A 17225-nucleotide genomic window follows, 5' to 3' on the forward strand; every position below is an offset into this window, starting at 1 on the left:
TTCCTCTGCCTTTCCTAAAACCAGCTTGAACATCTGGAAGTTCACGGTTCATGTACTGTTGAAGCCTCACTTGGAGAATTTTAAGCTTTACTTTACTAGTGTGTGAGATAAGTGCAATTGTGCAGTAGTTGGAGCATTCTTTGGCATTGCCTTTCTTTGGTATTGGAATGAAAGCTGACCTTTTCCAGTGCCGTGGCCACCACTGAGTTTTCCAAATTTGCTGGCATATTGAGTACAGCCCTTTCACAGCATCATCTTTTAGGATTTGAAATAGCTCAACTGGAATTCCATCACCTCCACTAGCTTTGTTCATAGTGATGCTTCCTAAGGCCCACTTGACTTCACATTCCAAGATGTCTGGCTCTAGGTTGGTGATCACACCATTGTGATTATCTGGGTCATGAAGATCTTTTTTGTACAGTTCTGTGTATTCTTGCTACCTCTTCTTAATATCTTCTGCTTCTGTTAAGTCTATACAATTTCTGTCCTTTATTGTGCCCATCTTTGCATGAAATGTTCCCTTGGTATCTCTAATTTTCTTGAAGAGTTCTCTAGTCTTTCCCATTCTATTGTTTTCCTCTATTTCTTTGTACTGATCACTGAGAAAGGCTTTCTTATCACTCCTTGCTATTCTTTGGAACTCTGCATTCAAAAGGGTATATCTTTCTTTTTCTCCTTTGCCTTTCATTTCTCTTCTTTTCATAGCTATTTATAAGGCCTCCTCAGACAATCATTTTGTCTTTTTGCATTTCTTTTCCTTGAGGATGGTCTTGATCCCTGCCTCCTCTACAGTGTCACAAACCTCCATCCATAGCTCTTCAGGCACTCTGTCTATCAGATCTAATCTATAGTCAAGGAATGGAAACAACCTAAATGTCCACTGACACAAGAATGGATAAAGAAGATGTAGTCCATATACAATGGATTATTTCGCAGCCATAGAAAACAATGAAATAATCTCATTTTCAGCAACATGCCTGGACCTAAAGATTATCATACTAAGTGAGCTGAGTCAGAAGGAGAAAGACAAATACCTTATGATATCATTTACGTGTGGAATCTAAAATAGGACACAAATGAACCTATCTATGAAACAGAAATAGTCTTGCAGAAATAAAGAACAGACTGGTGGCTGCAAAGGGAGAGAGGTTGGGAGGGGAATGGAGCGGGAGGTTGGGGTTAGCAAGTAAAGCTTTTATACACAGAATGGAGAAACAACAAGGTCATGCTGTATAGCACAGAGCATTATATTCAATATTCTATGATAAACCATAATGGAAAATAATATTTAAAAAGAGTACACATATATTATAACTGAATCACTTTCCTGTACAGCAGAAATTAATACAACACTGTAAATCAACTGTATTTCAATTTTTAAAAACCTCTCTAATTAAACAAAACAAACTATTTCATTTAATATTGGTGTAGTCTAAGTATCTTCATTTTACAGGTAATGCAACTAAATCTCACAAATATGATAAAGCCATACCTAAAGCCACGTAGCATTTCACAAATTACCACCAATGAATAATCAGCTACTTCAAGTGATTTCTTCCTTCCTCATCCATTTGGCAGTATGATACCACACAGAGAAGACTGCTGTATGCATTATGCGTGGGAAGGAAAGAAGAAAATTCATCTCAGCAGAGCTGAGGTTTTTCTTTCCATAACTAGAGTTTGCTTTCCTTGCCTTTTTCTTAACAGTATTTCCAACTTTGTGGCAAGAGACACTGTACAGGGAAAAAAAGAAAAAATCCATGTGTGTGAACCTGGATGATGTGGTAGTTTCTTTAATTAGACATGTCTCATATCTACTTCCCAGACTAGCTCATTATGTGGCTAATTCACACGAAAAGGAGTGGCTATCAGATATTCTTCAACTCTCAGTCCTGAAGCAAGAATTCTGTAATCAATATACACACTATTTAAAAAATTCTAACATGATGTGATTTGGGTGTGCCATAAAGCTTAATATAAAAGAACTTAATTTTCCTACCATCTCTTGGGACTAGGCCTGGATTCATTGTTTTTTCAATGTTCTCCCTTAGAATCCACTCCATCATTTCTATTCCTTCACAGTTCTGAAAACCTTTGCTCACAGCACTTGAATCAGATCACACAGGTTTATAGAAGATACCCCATGCTGGATAAACCCTGCCCAGCCTTGTCATGGAAATTTCATTCTCTGGCTCTTTGACCAACAAGCCATCCCTGAAGCTGACAAGGTCGGCCTGGGTGCCAGCCATCATCTGTGAGTCAGAGCGTTAGATGGGCCCAGGCTCAACAGGGAACCCAGAAACCAAGCTACCTCCAGGCAAGCAGTGCCTAATTTCAGGTTGACAGCCTTGCTGAGAGTTTCTAGGGCAAGACTTGCCACCGAACAGGTTCTACAAGGTTGTTTCCATAACTTCTGTGGCCGTTGTCAGACTGATGAGCTAGGAACTTTCTCCCAGACAACCAAAAGCACATTTCACTCCAAATTCTACATTTATTTCTGCATTCCAAAAAACCTCACAGGAATTCCTTAGCATGTCTTACTTGCTTTTCTATACTCTCAGTCAGTTCGGTTCAGTTCAGTCGCTCAGTCATGTCTAACTCTTTTCAGCCCCATGAGCTGCAGCCTGCATCCCTGTCCAACATCAACACCCAGAGCCCACCCAAACTCATGTCCATTGAGTCGGTGATGTCATCAAACCATCTCATCCTCTGTTGTCCCCTTCTCCTCCTGCCCTCAATCTTTCCCAGCATCAGGGTCTTTTCAAATGAGTCAGCTCTTCATATCAGGTGGCCAAAGTATTGGAGTTGCAGCTTCAGCATCAGTCCTTCCAATGAATATTCAGGACTGATTTCCTTTAGGATGGACTAGTTGGATCTCCTTGAAGTCCAAGGGACTCTCAAGAGTCTTCTCCAACACCACAGTTCAAAAGCATCAACTCTTCGGTACTCAGCTTTCTTTATAGTCCAACTCTCACATCCGTACATGACTCCTGGAAAAACCATAACCTTGACTAGACAGACCTTTGTTGGCAAAGTAATGTCTCTGCTTTTTAATATGCTGTCTAGGTTGGTCATAACTTTCCTTCCAAGGAGTAAGGTTCTTTTAATTTCATGGCTGCAATCACCATCTGCAGTGATTTTGGAGTCCAGAAAAATAAAGTCTCTCACTGTTTCCCCATCTATATGCCATGAGGTGATGGGACCAGATGCCATGATCTTCGTTTTCTGAATGTTGAGCTTTAAGTCAACTTTTCACTCTCCTCTTTCACTTTCATCAAGAGGCTTTTTAGTTCCTCTTCACTTTCTGCTATAAGGGTGATGTCTTCTGCATATCTGAGGTTATTGATATTTCTCCCGGCAATCTTGATTCCAGCTTGTGCTTCCTCCAGCCCAGAGTTTCTCATGATGTACTCTGCATATAAGTTAAATAAGCAGGGTGACAATATACAGCCTTGACGTACTCCTTTTCCTATTTGGAACCAGTCTGTTGTTCCATGTCCAGTTCTAACTGTTGCTTCCTGACCTGCATACAAGTTTCTCAAGAGGCAGGTCAGGTGGTCTGGTATTCCCATCTCTTTCAGAATTTTCCACAGTTTATTTTGATCCACACAGTCAAAGGCTTTGGCATAGTCAACAGCACAGAAATAGATGTTTTTCTGGAACTCTCTCACTTTTTCGATGATCCAGCAGATGTTGGCAATTTGATCTAGAGCCTGAAATACAGGAATTATTGACTAAATGCTTATTGAATGGATGAATGATAGAAATAATCAGAAAAGCAAAGATGACTATGTAAAAATAGGTTAAATTTTAAAACAGCTGTTCTTCAACCTGACATCACTGTCTAGATGCCAAGGAAAGATTACTAGAAGGTCTCAAACTTTAGGCACTTAATAATCACCTGGGCATCTTGTTATAATACAACTTTTATTCACTAGGTATGTCATTGAGCCTAATTTTGGTATGTCTGAAAATCTCCCAAGTAATTCTATTGACTGAAATCACATTTTGAGTAGCAATTTCCTAGTCAGCAACAACTAATTGGTCTTACCATCACTAGAATCTTGGTGAGCTCCATGGGTCAGGCAAACTTACCCATGATTAATAAAATAATATGTATGTCTTGGCACACAATAAGTAATCAATTCTAAAAACTCAAATCATAATTTCATCAGAAATATAATAAATTAGATTTATGTAAGGCACATGGAAATTTACCTAAAGAAAACTTACATCAAAAATCTTCCCATTCCCATACTGAAGAATGAATTTCAGAATTTTCTATCAGATAAACTTAGTGTGGTCAGCTTTGAACCATAACTTAAATTCACCAGCCAAATCTTCAGCTATAATATGTCTTCAGATCAGGGTATAATTCTTTCAAATTTCTTCATGAACTTCATTCTCATGAAAAATGGAAAAAATAGTGAAAACCTGATCACTATTCCAGAATAGTTTTGTTATTCAATAACAAAACATTTGCTATTGATTTTTAAAGAGAAGTAAGAAAGTAGAGAGCAAAATTGAACTTATATTGAGTAAAATGACAGATGAAGTTGACTGTGGTGTTTTACAAACTAAAGCCATTGAGACCAAATGGAAAACACAACATATCCCCAGTGATAATTTAAAAGTGTGAATTTGGAAGAAGATAGTCATTTGTTTACAATGAGGATTTATATTGGTATATACTGTTTCTACAAATTAAATAACTACTCAAAAGTCTCTATGTAGATTTTCTTTACAACCAATATTTAAAATAGTAGGTATGCAAAGAGATCCAACCAGTCCATTCTGAAGGCGATCAGTCCTGGGTGTTCTTTGGAAGGAATGATGCTAAAGCTAAAACTCCAATACTTTGGCCACCTCATGCAAAGAGTTGACTCATTGGAAAAGACTCTGATGCTGGGAAGGATTCGGGGCAGGAGGAGAAGGGGACGACAGACGATGAGATGGCTGAATGGCATCATTGACTCGATGGACCTGAGTCTGAGTGAACTCCGGGAGTTGGTGATGGACAGGGAGGCCTGGTGTGCTGTGATTCATGGTGTCGCAGAGTCGGACATGACTGAGCGACTGAAATGAACTGAACTGAACTGATGCTTAACTAAAAGCTAGCATGCAAAGTAGAATCTTAATAGGACTTAGAAAGTAAACACATAAACTAGAACACAAAGAACTGAACTGGCTGGACTCCAGATTCATGACACAGCCATTCAGCTATCCACGTAAGGCCCCTGTTTTGCTTTATTTCTCCTCTAATCTTCAATCTCCATTTCTAATCCATTCCTCCACCTGTAAGAAACTACTCTAACACATTTGGCACCTTTCCTAAACATGCAAGTATATTTGAAAAGCGGTACTGTTTTCTTGTGTGTTTATGTTTTAAATTTGCCAGCTATATCATGTTAGCGGTCTTTTGTTATCTTACATTTTCCCCTCAATACAACGTTTGAAAGATTTCTCCACATAACTCTGTCTTTGTTACCCCTGTGAATATCACAGCATTTCTCCCATCTGCTCCCCTAGAGATAGATACCTATGTTTTTGACAATGCCCTGTTCTACAAATCATTTGCAAGTAATCAAGCTTATATAGGCCTCCTTAGAAACTAAAAGTCCCACGGAGTGGAGTGGATGGGTCCTGGGATCTACACGTATGAAACTAAGTACCTCCAGACTATTTTCCAGAGTAATTGCTGGAATCTATAGTCTCTGCTTTAACCATTGTTCTGTTAGTTTCTTCTTTTTTAAATAAACATTTACTAACTATTCTAGATATTATCCCTTCTCAGTTTTTGAGTTCTCAGATTAACTTCTCTCAGCCCATTCTCTGTCAGTAGACTTTACTGATGGTTCCCTTCATTGAATAGAAACTTAGAAGTTTTTATGTAGTCAAAGTTCTAAAATTATTATTTCTTGAACTATTTGTAGCAGATATGATTCACTTATTTTTTTCCCAGCTAAAAGAACACAAACACTGTAGCACACATAGATCTCTGATTTCAAGGAAAATTCAGACTCTCTCTCTAGCCCTAGAAGATGAATCTGACTGATTCAATGAGTCATAGGAATTGCACTTCCTCTACCAGTGATTTCCTTAGATATCAGATATGACACAGTTCTGGACAAAGAAACAAAATAGGGCACATGCTTCAGAGTTTCCCTTCCTCTTACATAAATATCTTCACTTAGGGAGAGCCTTGCCCACTCTTCTTCCTTTCCTTGCTCTAAGTGATAGCATGAGATAACTACCATGTAGTGAAAAAGGCACACTAAAGACAGGAGAGAAGAAAAAAAGTTAGAAAAAAACTAGGTTCCAGATGGCATCACAAAGCACTTGGATTAATTCCATCACATTTAAGCACCGTAATTTTTGTTGTGTGACAAAAGTAAAACACTATTTCTTTACTCAGGGCCAGGATTCTTTGTGACTTGAAACTTTATGTATCCTATATTATACAGTCTCAGTCTGATATGAGGCTTCCCAGAAGCAGACCCAAAGATAAGGAGTCAAGATGTAAAAATACTATAAAAAATACTAGCAAAGTACAAAGATATTTGAAAAGGATAATATGTCAAGATCAAATCTGGTTTGTTCTAGTAATGGAAGGCTGATTTAACATCTGAAAATCAATGTAATTAACTACTAAAAAGATTAAGTTTGAAAAATCATATGATCATCTCAGTAGATGAAGGAAAATGACTTTATAAAATTAAGCATCTATTCATGATAAAAATTGCTACTATACTATAAATAAATAGGAACAGTTTATTGTGTAAAAAGGTATCTATGAATCCTACTGAAAAAATTATACTGAATGGTAAAATAATGAAAACTTTAAATCCAAGAATAAGGACAAGATATGAATGTCTACTGTCACCAATTCTAATAACACTGTACTAGCTATTGCAATAAGGTAAGGCAAGAAAACATAAGAAAAAGATTGGAAGAAAAAAACAAAACTGTTATTTTCTAGGTAGTATAATAAGTATGTAAAAAGTCCAAAAAATTCTACAGATAAACTATTAGAACTAATACATGAATTCCAAATAATCACAACATTTAAAATCTATTTCGTGCCTAAATATGGATAAGAAATAGAATTTAAATTAAAAATTTTAAATTTAAAAAATATTTATAATAAGATCTTTAAAACAACCAACGGCTTAGAAAATACTAATGAGAACTATGTAAAAACCACAAAATATTACTAAGAGAAATTAAATAAAGAGCTAAATAAACAGTGAGATGTAGTATGTTCACATATTGGGAGTTTGAATTGTAAGGATGTTAGTTTTCATGCTTTATCTAAAGATTCAAGGAAATTCCAAACAACATTTCAGCAGGTGTGTGCTTGTGTGTGTAATCTATGTGTACACATGGAAACAAGCTAACTTAAATACTATGTGGAAATTTAAAAGATTAATAATAACTCTGGCTTCATTAAAAACAAAAATTGGAAAACTTACACTACTGGATATGTTACTCTAATTAAGACAGCGATGTACTGGTGCAAAAACAGGCAAAGCCAAAACAATAAGAGAATCAAGAGTAAGAATAATCGAGAGCAGAGCAGGAAGTCCGATACCCTCTTTCCCCTCAGGGAGACACTGACCCAACAACAATACAGGAACCAATTCCCTTTGTGAGAGACCTACAAGCCAATTAATAGACTTCTATACAGCAGGCAAGCTCAAAGAGGGAAGGAAAACTCATGGCACTCACCATAATTCCTCCCCCTGCTCAACATGACACAATCAGAAGATTCCCAGATCTCAGCTTCTCCCTGGTGAGAGAAAGAGAAGACTGAAACACATGTCTAACATTTAGACTTTGGGGGAGGGGGCTACCTGAAAGACTGGTTTCTGTCTTGCCTTAATCCAAGCACTGTTAAGAAAGAGCACCAGACTGGAAGTCAGTGAGAACAAAGGCACTGTTTTGAGGCACTCACTCCCCATAGACCATTCCCCAGCTCAGCGGATCATGCAGGGGGTGGGGGGGTGGAAAAAAACAATTCTTGACTTCTCCCTGGAGAGAGAGAGAGTTGGAACATGCATCCAGCATTCTATCTTTTCTGTGGGCTGCCTGAGGACTGGCATCTCTCTCCTGCCTCAGAGCACTGATGGGACATGTTATACTCTAGATCTCTAGATGCCTGGGGTTTGCTGAACAATACAAGAGAGCTGGGGAGCACACTGCTGCTCCAAAGTACCTGCAGAACAGCAGACAGAGAGAAGCTGATACAGCTGCACACCTCTCCCTCCAGGGAAGGAGAGAGGAGCATGTGCCCCAAGACTCTTACTGAGAACTGAAAGAGAAAAAAAAAAAAAAACAACACTGCAAAACAAGAACACTACATCCTGCAAAACTGTGCTTTCCAAATGGAGGATAAACAAAGCTGAGGGAATTCATCATCACTGGGCTTGTCTTAAAAGAAATGCAATTTCATTTTCATTTATTCATCTAAGGTAAATTTGTCCCTATCAGTTCAGTTCAGTCGCTCAGTTGTGTCTGACTCTTTGCGACCCCATGAATCGCAGCACGCCAGGCCTCCCTGTTCATCACCATCTCCCAGAGTTCACTCAGACTCGTGTCCATCGAGTCCGTGATGCCATCCAGCCATCTCATCCTCGGTCATCCCTTTCTCCTACTGCCCCCAATCCCTCCCAGCATCAGAGTCTTTTCCAATGAGTCAACTCTTCGCATGAGGTGGCCAAAGTACTGGAGTTTCAGCTTCAGCATCATTCTCTCCAAAGACTGGTTGGATCTCCTTGCAGTCCAAGGGACTCTCCAGAGTCTTCTCCAACACCACAGTTCAAAAGCATCAATTTCAGCACTCAGCCTTCTTCACAGTCCAACTCTCACATCCATACATGACCACTGGAAAAACCATAGCCTTGACTAGACGGACCTTAGTCGGCAAAGTAACGTCCCTGCTTTTGAATATGCTATCTAGGTTGGTCATAACTATTCTTTCAAGGAGTAAGCGTCTTTTAATTTCATGGCTGCAGTCACCATCTGCGGTGATTTTGGAGCCCAAAAAATAAAGTCTGACACTGTTTCCACTGTTTCCCCATCTATTTCCCATGAAGTGATGGGACCGGATGCCATGATCTTCGTTTTCTGAATGTTGAGCTTTAAGCCAACTTTTTCACTCTCCTCTTTCACTTTCATCAAGAGGCTTTTTAGTTCCTCTTCACTTTCTGCCATAAGGGTGGTGTCATCTACATATCTGAGGTTATTGATATTTCTCCCAGCAACCTGGATTCCAGCTTGTGTTTCTTCCAATCCAGTGTTTCTCATGATGTACTCTGCATATAAGTTAACTAAGCAGGGTGACAATATACAGCCTTGATGTACTCCTTTTCCTATTTGGAACCAGTCTGTTGTTCCATGTCCAGTTCTAACTGTTGCTTCCTGACCTGCATACAGATTTCTCAAGAGGCAGGTCAGGTGGTCTGGTATTCCCATCTCTTTCAGAATTTTCCACAGTTCATTGTGATCCACACAAAGGCTTTGGCATAGTCAATAAAGAAGAAATACACAGTAAAAAGAAAATCACATAGGAAAAAAATAATTTTCATGACAACATTATTCTTAAAATTTGAGGAAAAAATAAAAAGTTCATAAAGAGTAGGATGGGTAAATCATAGTTTATGTGATAGTATACTGGTGAAGGTTAAAGAGGAGAGTAAAAAACTTGGCTTAAAACTCAATATTCAAAAACTAAGATCACAATAACCAGTCCCATCACTTCATGGCAAGTAGATGGGGGGAAAATGGAAACAGTGACTTTATTTTATTCGGCTCCAAAATCACTGCAGACAGTGACTGTAGCCATGAAATTAAAAGATGCTTGCTCCTTGGAAGAAAAGCTATGACAAACCTTGACAGTCTATTAACTATCAGAGACATTACTTGGCCAAAAAAAAGTCTGTATAGTCAAAGCTATGGTTTTTCCAGTAGTCATGTACAGATGTGAGAGCTGGACCATAAAGAAGATTGAGATGCTTTTGAACTGTGGTGCTGGAGAAGACTCTTGAGAGTCCCTTGGACTGCAAGGAGATCAAACTAGTCAATCCTAAAGGAAATCAGTCCTGGATATTCATTGGAAGGATTGATGCTGAAGCTGAAGCTCCAATACTTTGGTCACCTGATGCAAAGAGTCAACTCATTGGAAAAGACCCTGATGATGGGAAAGATTGAGGGCAGGAGGAGGAGGGGGTGACAGAGGATAAGATGGTCAGATGGCATCATCAACTCAATGGACATGAGTTTGCACACTCTGGGAGATAGTGAAGGACAGGAAAGCTGGGCGTTCTGCAGTTCATGGGGTGGCAAAGAGTCAGACACAACCGATCAAATGAACAACGTGATAGTATATTACATGGCAATAGAACTGAGCAAATTATTATTACATGCATCATCATGGATGAATCTCATAAATGTAATGTTGATTTACAATAGCCTGACACAAAAGAATGATTTCTGTATGATTCTGTTTTCATAAAATTCAAAACAGGCATAACTAATCTATGGTGCTTAAACTTAGTCATTACCTTTGGAGATGTGACAGGAAGAAGTGAAAGGAAGGGGCACAAAGGCAATTTCTGGTGTCAGGTCATATCCTAGCTTTAATCTGAGTGGTAGTTATGTAGGTGGGTCCATTTTGTGATAAGCCATCAAGATATACGGAGAAGGCAACGGCACCCCACTCCAGTACTCTGGCCTGGAAAATCCCATGGATGGAGAAGCCTGGTAGGCTGCAGTCCATGGGGTCGCTAAGAGTCAGACACGACTGAGGGACTTCACTTTCACTTTTCACTTTCATGCATTGGAGAAGGAGATGGCAACCACTCCAGTGTTCTTGCCTGGAGAATCCCAGGGATGGCGGAGCCTGGTGGGCTGCCGTCTATGGGGCTGCAGAGTCGGACACGACTGAAGCGACTTAGCAGCAGCAGCAGCAGCAGCAGCAGCAGCAGCAGCAGCATCAAGATGTAAATTTATGATTTGTAAATTTTTCTATGTCAAGAAAAATGAATACACTAAAAGGTATTCATGCCACTACTGACTCTGATCCACTGGGCACCCATATCTACAATTCAACCCAGGATAATCACATTTTTCTTATTTGGCTCCCTCTGCATTGTTGTTTTATGTCTTTTAACTAAGCTTTTTAAACGTAATTTTAGGGCTTTTCCCTCATAGCTCTGTTGGTAAAGAATCCACCTGCAATGCAGGATTTTGGGTCAGAAGATCCACTGGAGAAGGGATAGGCTACCCACTCCAGTATTCTTGGGCTTCCCTTGTGACTCAGCTGGTAAAGATTCCACCTGCCATGTAGAAAGCAAAGGCTACCCACTCCAGTATTCTGGCCTGGCATAATTTTAGATTAACATGCAGTTATAAGAAGTAATATAGAAACATCCAGTTTTCCCCAATGGTAACACTTTGTAAAATTATAGCAATATAGCAACCAGGATACTCACACTGATACAGTCAAGATACAGAACAGTTTCATCATGACAAGGATCCCTCATGTTGACTTTAACAATCGTATCTACTTCCCTGCTGTACAATGCCTGGCAACTTCTAATCTAGTCTTCATTTCCATAATTTTGTCATTTTAAGAGTGTTACATAAGTGGAATCATATAGTATGCAACCTATTGAGATGGGCTTTTTTAGCCAAGCACGCAAAGCGAAACTGAAAATGTTAGTCGCTCAGTCATGTCTCTTTCCAATCCCATAAACCGTAGCCCGTCAGGCTCCTCTGTCCATGGAATTCTCCATGTAAGAATACTGGAGTGGGTTGCCATTTCCTTCTCCAGGGGAACTTCCTGAGCCAGGGATAGAACCCTGGTCTCCTGCATTGCAGGCAGATGCAGGAAATGCATCCAGGTTGTAGTATATTAACAGTTCTTTCCTTTTTACTGAAGAGTAGTATTTCTTGGTATGGATATTCCACAATTTACTCAACCTATTGTTTCCAGTTTGGGGCTATTACAAATAAAACTACTATAAACATTTGTGTACAGATTTTTATGTGAACGTAAGTCTTCATTTATCTGGTTTAAGGGTCTAGGAGTATAACTGTTATATCACATGGTAGTTGCATATTTAGTTATTTTAAAGAAACTGTCAAAACTATTTTCCAGAGAGGTTGTACCAGCTTACATTTCCATCAGCAATGTTATGATTGATCCAGCTTCTCTGGATTCTCCTCAGGATTTGCTGCTGTCACAATTTTTTATTTTATCCATTCTGATAGGTATATACTGATATTATCATGTGGTTTTAGTTTGAATTCCTCAGTTGTCTACTGATGTTGAACATCTTTTCAAGTGCTTGATTTGACATTTGTTTATCTTCAATGAAATGTCTATGCCTTTCGCCCTTGTACTACCTGGATTGTTTGGATCTTTTTTATGGTTGAATTCTGAGAGTTCTTTGTATATTGTAGATACTAGTCTTTTGTCTAATGTGTGACTACTCCTTTGTCAGAAACATGTGGTTTTTCCCATTCTGGAAAACATCTTTTTATCTTCGTAACAAGTTCAGAGAGCAAAAATTTTTTAATTTTGATAAAGTCCAATATAGCAATTTTCCCTTTTGTACATTGCTCTTTGGTGTCAAACCTATGAACATTTGCCTAGTATCAGGTCCTAAGATTTTCTATGTTTTCTTGTAAAAGTTTATAGTTTTATGTCTTATCCTTAAGCTTGGGATTCATTTTAACTTTTATAAAGTCTGGGGCTTAGGTTGAAGGTTTTCTTAACCTATGGATATCCAGTTGTCCCAGGACTATTTGATGAAAATTCTATCTTAATTCTATTAAGTTGTTTTTGCAGATTTGTCAAAAGTCAGGCACGTTTGTGGGTATTTCTATGCTCTCTATTCTGTTCCAATGTCTATGTCTATCCCACCACCATTACCACATAGCTATTATTATTTTAGCTATCAGTCAGTTCAGTTCAGTCACTGAGTCGTGTCCTACTCTTTGCAACCCCAGGGACTGCAGCAGGCCTCCCTGTCCATCACCAACTCCTAAAGCTGACTCAAACTCACGTCCATTGAGTTGGTGACACCATCCAATCATCTCAGCCTCTGTGGTCCCCTTCTCCTCTCACCATCAATCGTTCCCAGCATCAGGGACTTTTCAAGTGTCTCAGCTCTTCACATCAGGTGGTCAAAGTACTGGAATTTCAGCTTCAACATCAGTCCTTCCAATGAACGTTCAGAGTTTACTTCCTTTAGGATGGACTGGCTGGATCTCCTTGCAGTTCAAGGGACTCTCAAGAGTCTTCTTCAACACCACAGCTCAAAGAATCAATTCTTCAGGGCTCAGCTTTCTTTATAGTCCAATTCTCACATCCATACATGACTACTGAGAAAACCGTAGTCTTGACTTGACAAGACTTTTGTTGGCAAAGTAATGTCTCTGCTTCTTAATATGCTCTCTAGGTTGGTCATAACTTCTCTTCCAAGGAGTCTTTTTATTTCATGGCTGCAGTCACCATCTGCAGTGATTTTGGAGCCCAAAAAATAAAGTCTGACACTGTTTCCACTGTTTCCCTATCTATTTCCCATGAAGTGATGGGACCAGATGCCATGATCTTCGTTTTCTGAATGTTGAGCTTTAAGCTAGATTTTCACTCTCCTCTTTCACTTTCATCAAGAGGCTCTTTAATTCTTTTTCACTTTCTGCCATAAGGGTGGTGTCATCTACATATCTGAGTTTATTGACATTTCTCATGGCAATCTTGATTCTAGCTTGTGCTTCATCCAGCCCAGTGTTTCTCATGATGTACTCTGCAAATAAGTTAAATGAGCAGGGTGACAATATACAGCCTTGACGTACTCCTTTTCCTATTTGGAACCAGTTTGTTGTTCCGTGTCCACTTCTAACTGTTGCTTCCTGACTTGCATACAGATTTCTCAAGAGGCAGGTCAGGGGGTCTGGTATTTCCATCTCTTTCAGAATTTTCCATAATTTACTGTGATCCACACAGTCTAAGGCTATGGCATAGTCAATAAAGCAGAAGCAGATGTTTTTCTGGAACTCTCTTGATTTTTCTATGATCCAGCAGATGTTGGCAATTTTATCTCTGGTTCCTCTGCCTTTTCTAAAACCAGCTGGAACATCTGGAAGTTCATAGTTCATGCACTGCTGAAGCCTGGCTTGGAGAATTTTGAGTATTACTTTACTAGCTTGTGAGATAAGTGCAATTGTGTGGTAGCTAGAGCACTCTTTGGCATTGCTTTTCTTTGGGATTGGAATGAAAACTGACATTTTCCAGTCCTGCGGCCACTGCTGAGTTTTCCAAATTTGCTGGCATATTGAGTGCAGCACTTTCACAGCATCTTAGGATTTGAAATAGCTTAACTGGAATTCCATCACCTCCACTAGCTTTGTTCATAGTGATGCTTCCTAAGGTCCACTTGACTTCACATTCCAGGATATCTGGCTCTAGGTGAGTGATCACACCATCGTGATTGTCTGGGTCGTGAAGATCTTTTTCGTATAGTTCTTCTGTATATTCTTACCACTTCTTGTTAATATCTTCTGCTTCTGTTAGGTCCATACCATTTCTGCCCTTTATTGAGCCCATCTTTGCATGAAATGTTCCCTTGGTATCTCTGAGTTTCTTGAAGAGATCTCTAGTCTTTCCCATTCTATTGTTTTCCTCTATTTCTTTGCACTGATCACTGAGGAAGGCTTTCTCTTCTCTCCTTGCTGTTCTTTGGAACTCTGCATTCAAATGGGTATATCTTTTCTTTTCTCCTTTGTTTTTTGGTTCTCCTTTTCACAGTCATCTATAAGGCCTCTTCAGAGAGCCATTTTGCTTTTTTGCATTTCTTCTTCTTGCAGATGGTCTTGCTCCCTATCTCCTGAACAATGTCACAAACCTCCATCCATAGTTCATCAGGCACTCTGTCTATCAGATCTAGCCCCTTAAATCTATTTCTCACTTTCACTATATAATTGTTAGGGATTTGATTTAGGTCATACCTGAATGGTCTAGTGGATTTCCCTGCTTTCTTCAGTTTAAGTCTGAATTTTGCAATAAGGAGTTCATGATCAGAGCAACAGTCAGCTCCTGGTCTTGTTTTTGCTGACTGTATAGAGCTTCTTCATCTTTGGCTGCAAGAATATACTCAATCTGATTTCAGTGTTGGCCACCTATAGTGATGTCCATGTGTAGAGTCTTCTCTTGTGTTGTTGGAAGAGGGTGTTTGCTATGACCAGTGCATTCTCTTGGCAAAATTCTGTTAGCCTTTGCCCTGCTTCATTCTGTACTCCAAGGCCAAATTTGACTGTTATTGCAGGTGTTTCTTGACTTCCTACTTTTGCATTCCAGTCCCCTATAATGAAAAGGACATCTTTTTTGGGTGTTAGTTCTAGATGGTCTTGTAGTCTTCATAGAATCATTCAACTTCAGCTTCTTCAGCATTACTGGTTGGGGCATAGACTTGGATTACTGTGATGTTGAACGGTTTGCCTTGGAAACGAACAGAGATCATTCTGTCATTTTTGAGACTGCATCCAAGTACTGCATTTTGGATCCTTTTGTTGACTATGTTGGCTACTCCAATTCTTCTAAGGGATTCTTGCCCACAGTAGTAGATATAATGGTCATCTGAGTTAAATTCACCCATTGCAGCCCATTTTAGTTCACTGATTCCTAAAATGTTGACGTTCACTCTTACCTTCTCCTGCTTGACCACTTCCAATTTGTCTTGATTCATGGTTCCTGTGCAATATTGCTCTTTACAGCATTGGACCTTGCTTCCACCACCAGTCACATCTACAAGTGGGTGTTGTTTTTGCTTTGGCTCCTTCTCTTCATTCTTTCTGGAGTTGTTTCTCCACTGATCTCCAGTAGTACTGGGCACATTCTGACCCTGGGGAGTTCATCTTTCAGGGTCCTGTCAGGAACCGTTCATGGGTTCTCAAGGCAGGAATATTTATTTTAGTTAAAAATAACTCTTCAAATTGGAAAGATAGACTCCCCCTCAATTTAGTCTTCTTTTTTCAAAATAGATCTAGCTAATCTAGTTATTTTTTCTTTCCATGTAAATTCTGGATAATATTGTCTGTGTCTATAAAAGATATTGCTTGGATATATATTAAGCCTTTCATCAATTTGTGAGAATTGATATTTTTATTATGTTGAGGCTTATAATGTATGAATGCTGCTGCTGCTGCTAAGTCATTTCAGTTGTGCCCGACTCTATGTGACCCATAGATGGCAGCCCACCAGGTTCTTCTGTCCATGGGATTCTCCAGGCAAGAATACTGGAGTGGGTTGCCATCTCCTTCTTCAATAATGTATGAATAAATATTTCTATTTCTGTACTCGTTCTTTCTTTCATCAGCATTGTATACTTTTCAACATACAAGTCTTGCACAAGTTTTGTTAGATCTACAATGTAGTATTTCATTACTTTTATGTGATTATAAATGATACTTCAATTTCAGTGTCCATGTGTTCATTGCTAGTATATAAACATATAATTGATTTTTATGTTTATCTTGTATCCTGCAACATCGCTGAACTCAGCTGTTTGAACTCATGTTATATTTGTTTAATCTCACATTTTCTTCTCATTTTTTTGACAGTTAAATCCTTAAGAATCTAAAATATGCTACTTTTATAGCATAAATTTCACATGATTATATCTGAACCTTTTAAGGGTTAAATTTTACTGACCACTGATTCTTACACATGCATGATTATTTCCATGTGTGTTTTATATTCTGGAGGTTACGATCTCCTTCAGTTCAGTTCAGTCGCTCAGTTGTGTCCGACTCTTTGCGACCCCATGAATCGCAGCACGCCAGGCCTCCCTGCCCATCACCAACTCCCGGAGTTCACTCAGACTCGCATCCATCGAGTCAGTGATGCCATCCAGCCATCTCATCCTCTGTCATCCCCTTCTCTTCCTGCCCTCAATCCCTCCCAGCATCAGAGTCTTTTCCAATGAGTCAGCTCTTCTCATGAGGTGGCCAAAGTACTGGAGTTTCAGCTTTCGCATCATTCCTTCCAAAGAAATCCCAGGGCTGATCTCCTTCAGAATGGACTGGTTGGATCTCCTTACGATCTCTTTAGTGACACATTATTAGCAGGAACTCAAAATAACCTTGTGTGTGCAGTTTATGTGATATTACATTTTCTTCTGAAGCACTCAAGGGATAGTATTATCTTAGGACTGATTTTT

At 39.1% G+C, this 17225-nt stretch overlaps 1 long non-coding RNA gene across 1 annotated transcript in view; it reads right to left on the reverse strand.

Moving 5' to 3' along the window:
• Positions 1-2467: 2467 nt before the first annotated feature.
• LOC138441140 (uncharacterized) overlaps positions 2468-17225 on the reverse strand; it is a 31886-nt gene continuing 17128 nt past the window's right edge. The window contains exons 5-7 of the long non-coding RNA XR_011257262.1: positions 7729-7789; positions 4234-4404; positions 2468-3713 (exon numbers count right to left, since the gene is read on the reverse strand). This is a non-coding gene — a long non-coding RNA (uncharacterized lncRNA). The remainder of the gene's footprint in view (positions 3714-4233; positions 4405-7728; positions 7790-17225) is intronic.

The sequence above is a fragment of the Ovis canadensis genome, chromosome 5, assembly GCF_042477335.2.
Source record: "Ovis canadensis isolate MfBH-ARS-UI-01 breed Bighorn chromosome 5, ARS-UI_OviCan_v2, whole genome shotgun sequence".
Taxonomy (NCBI): domain Eukaryota; kingdom Metazoa; phylum Chordata; class Mammalia; order Artiodactyla; family Bovidae; genus Ovis; species Ovis canadensis.